The sequence below is a fragment of the Phyllobates terribilis genome, unplaced genomic scaffold (assembly GCF_046119375.1).
Source record: "Phyllobates terribilis strain yellow unplaced genomic scaffold, ASM4611937v1 Scaffold_3__8_contigs__length_932513732, whole genome shotgun sequence".
Lineage (NCBI taxonomy): Eukaryota > Metazoa > Chordata > Amphibia > Anura > Dendrobatidae > Phyllobates > Phyllobates terribilis.
The window spans coordinates 187,512,663-187,519,919 of NW_027362763.1; positions in this window are offsets into that span (position 1 = coordinate 187,512,663).

A 7,257-nucleotide genomic window follows, 5' to 3' on the forward strand; every position below is an offset into this window, starting at 1 on the left:
AAAGTAAAATAATAAAGCAACATCATCCTTACCTTTCCATGGTTCCCACAACGGCTCCAGCTCTGCTACATTCACATGACAGGCTGGATCGCAGCCGAAAGCTGCCATCCAGCTTGCCATGCTGCAGACACTGAGAATAGCAGGCATGCTTGCGCTCCTCAGTGTCTGGCTGTGACGGCATAAAGATGAGCCGAGGTCATGTCCAATGAACTCAGCTCCCCTCATGCCCGTCACTGACAGCGTTGGAAAATTCTCCTGTGCTTGCAGTGAGCGTGAGAGAATTCTCCTGAAGCGCTGAGCGCAGGAGAATTTTCCCACGCTGTCAGTGACGTGCATGAGGTGAGCTCATGCCCAATGAACTCAGCTCACCTCATGCACGTCACTGACAGCGTGGGAGAATTCTCCTGCGCTCAGCGCTTGAGCAGGAGAATTCTCCCATGCTGGGATGGCATTGAGATGACAGGCTGGATCGCAGCTGAATGCTGCCATCCAGCTTGTCATCCTTCAGAGACACTGCAGAGCACAAGCATGCCTGACATGTTCCTATGTATCTAATCTATGTGTGATGCTCTATTCTTTCTATTCTAAATTGTCGAGTACCGATGCTGAATTGCCGGCCGGCTTTTCTAAAGAGACAGTGCATGAAAACACTATTATTTTTTTAATAAATCCTTTAACACTAAATAACAAGTGCAGTAAGCAACACTGTCACTGTACTTATATATGTGACTGACATGTTTCTATTTATCTAATCTGTGTGTGATGCTCTATTCTTACTTTTCTAAATTGTCGGGTACCGGTGTATGCCGCAGCTGAATTGCCGGCTTTTCATGTAATACATTCTACATTATTCTTAGTTGTTTTCCTTCATGTAGAATTAACCTACAAGGAAAGAAAGGGTTTATTTTCATTCCGATATTTGTGTCCCATTGACGTGCATTGGTTTCCGGTATCGGAATCGGCGATATCCGATATTTTTTGGGTATCGGTCCGATCCAATATTTCCCGATATCGGAAGGTATCGCTCAACACTACTCTTAAGTTTTATAGAATATTCTGCTGTTGCATGCATTATTTATGAGTTTTTCTTAGTGCAGACTGCATTTCTGGGAATGGATTGTTACAAATTCAGTGCAGACTGCATTTCTGGGAATGGATTGTTACAAATTCTTCAGTAGAATTTCTCATCTAATAGGATTTTTTTCACATCTTCTTTACGGTATCCTGTACAGTTGAGGATGACTGTTCCCCCTGCATCAGCTGCTCTAAAGATGAGATTCTGTTGTTTTTTTTCCACAGATATTAATGCTTCTTTTTCCTTTTCAGATATTTAGGTTTTTTTTCTTCATTTATTGATTGAGATCTGAAATCATTAATTTGTGGAAGGTTTGTATGAAGAGGCCTTGATTTTCGGTGGGGTAGAAGGATGATCATGATGAGGAAGTGTCAAAGCACTTCATAAACCTCTGCCTCCTCGGCTCTATTCTCAACCCATCTCCACCTCCCTCTGCATGGCTGACTTCTGTGAATTTTCGGGTTTTGTCTTTAGCGTTCACTTTGCAGGAAATGTGCCCTGGTAACTGTACTACAAGGGAAAACTAATAATGACCAAAAATACACTTTTTAGCACAAAATAAATCTTGCCTAAAAAAAAAAAATTGAGTCTTCGTCCGGGGGCAGCTTCCTTTAACAGAAGAGAACACTGGCAGTGTCTTTCTCAATCAATGTATCAACTACGCAGCAGCACAGCTCTCTGTCCACCAGCCACCCGCTGGTCCGTGCAGAGCAGGAGAGGAAGCTAGCAGGACCTGCATGGATGCTGTGGATCCTGGCCATCTGAAGATCCTTCTAGGTTATGTGATAAGTAATTTGCTTGGAAGGAACTTCAAAACATGGTCCTGTTGGTTCTAACGACGTAGATGCATAGTGTGCATGGGTGTATGTAGCAAAGCTGTTTGCGTCTTAAAGAAACGTGCATAATGTAGTTTGAAAAATACATTATATACAGTGGGTGCGGAAAGTATTCAGACCCCTTTAAATTTTTCACTCTTTTTAGAATTTACCAAATGGCTGCAATGAAACAAAGTTCATTTTTTTCTCATTAAAGTACACTCTGCACCCAATCTTGACTAAAAAAACAGAAATGTAGAACTTTTTGCAAATTTATTAAAAAATAAAAACTGAAATATCACATGGTCATAAGTATTCAGACCCTTTGCTCAGACACTCATATTTAAGCCACATGCTGTCCATTTCCTTGTGATCCTCCTTGAGATGGTTATACTCCTTCATTGGAGTCCAGCTGTGTTTAATTAAACTGAGAGGACTTGATTTGCAAAGGCACACACCTGTCTATATAAAACCTCACAGCTCACAGTGCATGTCAGACCAAATGAGAATCATGAGCTCAAAGGAACTGCCCAAGGAGCTCAGAGACAGAATTGTGGCAAGGCACAGATCTGGCCAAGGTTACAAAATGAATTTCTGCAGTACTCAGGGTTCCTAAGAGCACAGTGACCTCCATAATCCTTAAATGGAAGAAGTTTGGGATCACCAGAAGTCTTCCTAGACCTGGCCATCCAGCCCATCTGAGCAATCATGGGAGAAGAGCCTTGGTGAGAGAGGTAAAGAAGAACCCCAAGATCATTGTGGCTGAGCTCCAGCAATGCAGTAGGGAGATGGGAGAAAGTTCCACAAAGTCAACTATCACTGCATCAATCCACCAGTCGGGCCTTTAAGGCAGAGTGGCCTAACGGAAGCCTCTCCTCAGTGCAAGACATATGAAAGCCCGCATAGAGTTTGCTCAAAATCACATGAAGGACTCCCAGACTATGAGAAATAAGATTCTCTGGTCTGATGAGACACCAAAAAGTTTTAAGCGGTATGTGTGGAGAAAACCAGGCACTGTTCATCACCTGCCCAATACAATCCCAACAGTGAAACATGGTGGTGGCAGCATCATGCTATGGAGGTGTTTTTCACCTGCAGGGACAGGACGACTGGTTGCAATCGAAGGAAACATGAATGCGGCCAAGTACAGAGATATCCTGGGTGAAACCTCTTCCAGAGTGCTCTGGACCTCAAACTTGGCCGAAGGTTCACCTTCCAACAAGACAATGACCCTAAGCACACAGCTAAAATAACAAAGGAGTGGCTTCAGAACAACTCTGTGACCATTCTTGACTGGCCCAGCCAGAGCCCTGACCTAAACCCAATTGAGCATCTCGGGAGAGACCTGAAAATGGCTGTCGACCAACATTCACCATCCAATCTGACAGAACTGGAGAGGATCTGAAAGGAAGAATGGCAGAGAATCCCCAAATCCAGGTGTGAAAAACTTGTTGCATCATTCCCAAGAAGACTCATGGCTGTACTAGTTCAAAAGGGGGCTTCTACTCAATACTGAGCAAAGGGTCTGAATACTTATGACCATGTGATATTTCAGTTTTTCTTTTTAAATAAATTTGCAAAAATGTCTACATTTCTGTTTTTTTTTTCAGTCAAGATGGGGTGCAGAGTGTACATTAATGAGAAAAAAATGAACTTTTTAGAATTTACCAAATGGGTGCAATGAAACAAAGAGTGAAAAATTTAAAGGGGTCTGAATACTTTCCGTACCCACTGTATTTTATTTTTTACTCTAAGAGCCACAAGGATTTTTATGTTTTTTTTAAAACATCATTACCCCTGGAAATAAAATGACATTAGGGTCACCCATAAGAGATGAGAACAGTCTTCCGATTCACCAGATGCGTTTCTTCATAACATAATAAAAAAAATACATACATTATATACTGCCATCACAAAATAAATTAGATTTTATTTGTATGCACAAAATTATCCCTATAAGCAAAAAACTTAGTGTCACTACAAGACGGGACTATTGAGCAGCTGAAGAGGAAAGAATTAAAGATTGGCTGCCCAGACTGCAGAAGAAATATGGAAGCAGAGAAGATTTGTGCAGCCAAGACACCAGAATGATCTGCCACCTGCAAATGAAGAAGAGACAAGGCTTTGGAAAGTACATCATTTACTGCAGTGCAAAAAATTTATTTAATCTTAATATAGGAAGTACATTAACCCCTTCACGCCACTTTCCATTTTCTTTCCTCCCTTCTTCCAAGAGCCATAACTTTTTTTTTATTTTTCCGTCCACATAACCAAATGAGGGCTTGTTTTTTTCAGGACAAGTTGTAATTTTGAATGACACTGTTCATTTTATCATGTGATGCGCTGGAAAGCAGGGGAAAAAATCCAAGTCCGTTTAAATTGCAAAAAAAAATATGACATTTCACAATGTTTTTCTTTTTTTTTAACTATATTCACTATATGGTAAAACTGACCTGGCAATATGATTCTCCCGGTCAACACGATTATGCAGCTAGCAAAAAAAAAATTCAGAAATGTGTAAAATATTATTTTTTTGCTTGTGTCGCCATTTTCCAAAACCCATAACACTTTCAATTTTTGGGATATGGGGCTGTGTGAGGGCTAATTTTTTGCACCCTGAGCTGACGTTTTAAGGCTGTGTGCCCACGTAGCGTTTTTCAAGCGTTTATGCTGCGGAATTTCCGCAGCGGAAACGCTTCTAAAACGCATGGTAATCCGCCCCCCATGGTCCCCAAGGGGATTCCGCATGTTCTATGCACATGCTGCGGATTTTTCCGCAGCGTTTATGCTGCGTACAAAAATCTGCAGCATGTCATTTAATTTTGCGGAAGCGCAGCGGAACTCCCGCCATTGACTTGCATTGAGACACACAGAAACCGCGACTCTACATTTGTACAAGCGGCTTCTATGCGTCTCTATGTGCGGATGGTACCCAGTTCTGGAGGAGAGGAGACTCTCATCCAGACCTGGGTACCATTGTACCTGTAAAAAAAGAATAAAATAACAAATAAAGTTTATAATCACCTGTCCGGCGTCTTCTCTCTGAATGCCGGCATCGCTTGAGGACCTTCGGTGACGTCACAGTCATGTGACCGCAGGCTCTTCACCGCTCTGTCTCGCGATATGCCGGCAGCCGGGAACCAGACAGGAACGAGCGCTGCAGCCACGCCGGGGCCTCGGGGGTGAGTATAGCTTTATTTGTTTTAATTTTTACGGTTCACACTGTATAAATCCATGCTGTTTGCATGGATTTATACAGTGTGACCTAGTTGTCAAGCACTTTCCAAGTGATGCTATCGCCTGGAAAGCGCTTGTCAATCTGCATGCGGAAACGCATGTGAACCCGCATGTGGATCCGCATGTATTCTGCAGGAAAAATGCATGCACAATTTGCATGCGTTTTTTCTGCCAGGGAGATGCAGAAATGCTGCAGAAATTTTCTGCTTCATTTCTGCATCGTGGGCACATAGCCTTAGGGATACAATTTTGGGTAGATAAAATGTTTTGATTGCTTCTTATTGCACCCAAAAAAAACCGTAATTCGGGCTGTTAGATTTTTTTTCTCGTTACGCTGTTTACTGATCGGATTAATTTATTTTACTAGATGGTGGCCCGATTCTAATGCATCGGGCATTCTAGAATAGGTATGCGGCCGAACGCGACCAATCAGCAAAGCGGTGTTTAAATTTGGCGGCAATATCGGTGATTGGTCGCGGGCGGCGGCCGCGACCAATCAGCAAACCGTGTTAGTGAGGACTGGAGAGCGTGTTTAAATTTGGCACCAAAATCGCTGATTAGTCGCGACCGCGACCAATAAGCAGAGCGGTGTTTAAATTTGGCGCCAATACTGCTGACTGGTCGCAGCCCCCGGCCGTGACCAATCAGCAGAGTGTTGTTTAAATTTGGCGCCAATCTCGCTAATTGTTGGCGGCTGGCTGCCGCGACCAATCAGCAGAGCGGTGTTTAAATTTGGCGCCAATACTGCTGACTGGTCGCAGCCCCCGACCAATCAGCAGAGCGATGCAGAGCGGGGGTTTAAATTTGGCGCCAAAATCACTGATTGGTCGAGGCCGGCGACCGCGTCCAATCAGCAGAGCGTTGTTTAAATTTGGCGCCAAAATCGCTGATTAGTCGCGGCTGACGGCCGTGACCAATCAGCAGAGCGTTGTTTAAATTTGGCGCCAATCTCGCTAATTGTTGGCGGCTGGCTGCCGCGACCAATCAGCAGAGCGGTGTTTAAATTTGGCGCCAATACTGCTGACTGGTCGCAGCCCCCGACCAATCAGCAGAGCGATGCAGAGCGGGGGTTTAAATTTGGCGCCAAAATCACTGATTGGTCGAGGCCGGCGACCGCGTCCAATCAGCAGAGCGTTGTTTAAATTTGGCGCCAAAATCGCTGATTAGTCGCGGCTGACGGCCGTGACCAATCAGCAGAGCGTTGTTTAAATTTGGCGCCAATCTCGCTAATTGTTGGCGGCTGGCGGCCGCGACCAATCAGCAGAGCGGGGTTTAAATTTGGCCCCAATACTGCTGATTGGTCGCGGAGTCGGCGACCGTGACCAATCAGCAGAGCGTTGTTTAAATTTGGCACAACAAACGCAGATTGGTCGCGGCCGGTGGTTGCGACCAATCAGCAGAGTGAGGTTTAAATTTGGCGCCAATACTGCTGATTGATCTCGGCCAGCGTCCACGACCAATCAGCAGAGCGTTGTTTAAATGTGGCGGCAAGATCGGTGATTGGTCGCGTGCGCAGAGCGCGACCAATCAGCGAATCGTATTGGTGAGGAGCGGGGAGCGGAATCGTATTAGTGAGGACCGGGGAGCGCCGCTGCCTGTGCGGGTACTTCCACTCCGAGAACCCGGTACATGAGCGGGCGCTCGCAGCAGAAGTATCCCGACCCGCAGCGCCGCTCCCCGGTCCTCCCTTCACACCCTAGCCGCTGATGTCCCCACAGTATCCGCATGGTGTTACAAAGGTCCGGTTTGGGGCGCCAAATTTAAATATCGGCCGCGACCAATCAGAACAGCGGTGTTTAAATGTGGAGCCAAGATCGGTGATTGGTCGCGGCCGATATTTAAATTTGGCGCCCAAATCGGTGATTGGTCGCGGGCAGCGCCAGCGATTTTTAACACAAATGTCCGGACGTTTGTAACACCATGCGGATACTGTGGGGACATCAGCGCCGCTGACATCCAATTGTTCGCGGCCGCTATTTAAATGTGCCCGCGGCCAATCACTGATCTTGCGGCTAAAGTTAACCACTACTGTGCTGATTGGTCGCGGACGCTGCCCGCGACCAATCACCGATTTGGGCGCCAAATTTAAATATCGTCCGCAACCAATCACCGATCTTGGCTCCAGATTTA